Below are 1,492 nucleotides of genomic sequence, written 5' to 3'. Positions count from 1 at the left end.
TGGACATCACTCCAGTCATCATGTGATTTTCCTATAGGTCTGGAAGAAGGGTTTCTTGCATCTATTTTTAAATTGCTAACTAGAGCTACATATTTAGTTATCTAAGAACACAAGCCATATCATAGTTCTAGATTGCTCTTTTGATGTTGAGGGTATGAAATGTTTAAATTCCTGATACAATATATTCCTTTCATGGATACTAAAGACTGATCATTCTGCTTGGCTTCATGAAACCAAATAACATCAAAGTCTGGTTCAGATTCTATAGGCACTAAGCAAGTTATGGCAGAGGCCAGCTTCCATGAAAACTTTGGGACTGCATATTGGGTGTCCTACATTCAGTGTCTGAACACCAAGGGTGGCTTCCCTCCACTAAATAAAATCAAGTACTGCTCAGAAAATTCACCACTCATAGTTCCCTTTGAAGCAGAATTATGGTTTTACATGCAGGACATGATACCTCCCTTGGCACCTTCTGCCATTGTAGTGCCAACCTCTGATCATGTAGTGGTGGAGGGCTTCTTTTGCAAAGGCATGATAGACTACTCTTATGATGGCTCTTAGTGGTAGAGAAAGAATATGCATGGAAAAATATACCTTGTGCCTGGAGGAGATGAAGTTGGATCCTTCTACATGTCAGACAAACCAGATAGCCATGGTGGAAGATTCTCCTTGGAGACCTATAATCCCAATGGTTGGCAAGATTATTGGTCACCCTGTTAAATTCAATGATGATTCTATTCCATGGTCCCTCTTCAAAATCACCAGGAGCAGTGGAAATGTGTATGTTTTTTTGTTGTTATACTTGATTTCAGTGGTTTTTTTTGTTCTTTCACCAAAATTTATCCCTATGAAACTCATGCCATTCCAGTGGTATAAGGCCACACCATTCATAGAATGATAATATTGTGGAGCTCACCAATGAACCAATACTTCCACACATTTCAATAATATTTTTATGGAATCTAACTTTATATCTTAATCCTTTTTGTTTGTTTTGGTTAGCATAATTATTTTTTAGCTAAAATTTTCATGGTTTTTTATTCAACTTTGTGAAAATGTAGGTCACTAGTGGGACCATTAAGCTATTATACAATGGTGGGAACAAAAATAGGAGTTCCTCCAATTTATTCAAACGTTACAAAGAAAGGGGCTTCATGGACATGGGTATTCAGTTGTTAGTTCTGGATGTAGAAGCCTTGTTCTCCTTTGTTTTGCTGAATATGAAACTCTTCTATCCTTTGGTCTTGTTGGTTGTTCATGGAAACTTCAAAAATCACAGAGATTGCACAAATATAATTGTTACCATGGGCAGAGGTAGGCTTGAATGACATACTTTTGAGAAAAAGTGCTTCCCATAATTTTTGAAAAACTTATTTTATATTTTATGGTGAGAAAATTTTGATAATAATCGTAGTTTGTAAATCTAATGTACATGTATAGGTTTGTTGAGTTTTGCTAATAATCATCTTGAATTTTGATAATAATCGTA

General features: G+C 35.9%; 1 pseudogene; it reads left to right on the top strand.

Annotated features, from left to right (window-relative positions):
- The first annotated feature begins 237 nt into the window (after positions 1-237).
- On the top strand, positions 238-1,221 carry LOC149160429 (uncharacterized; annotated as a pseudogene).
- Positions 1,222-1,492: the final 271 nt, after the last annotated feature.

Source organism: Pinus tabuliformis, chromosome 5_2 (genome assembly GCF_031772625.1).
Source record: "Pinus tabuliformis cultivar Carrire ecotype Pingquan chromosome 5_2, CPIR1, whole genome shotgun sequence".
NCBI lineage: Eukaryota > Viridiplantae > Streptophyta > Pinopsida > Pinales > Pinaceae > Pinus > Pinus tabuliformis.
Note: the sequence above shows the minus strand (reverse complement) of the source record. Positions and strands in the feature narration are given on the sequence as shown.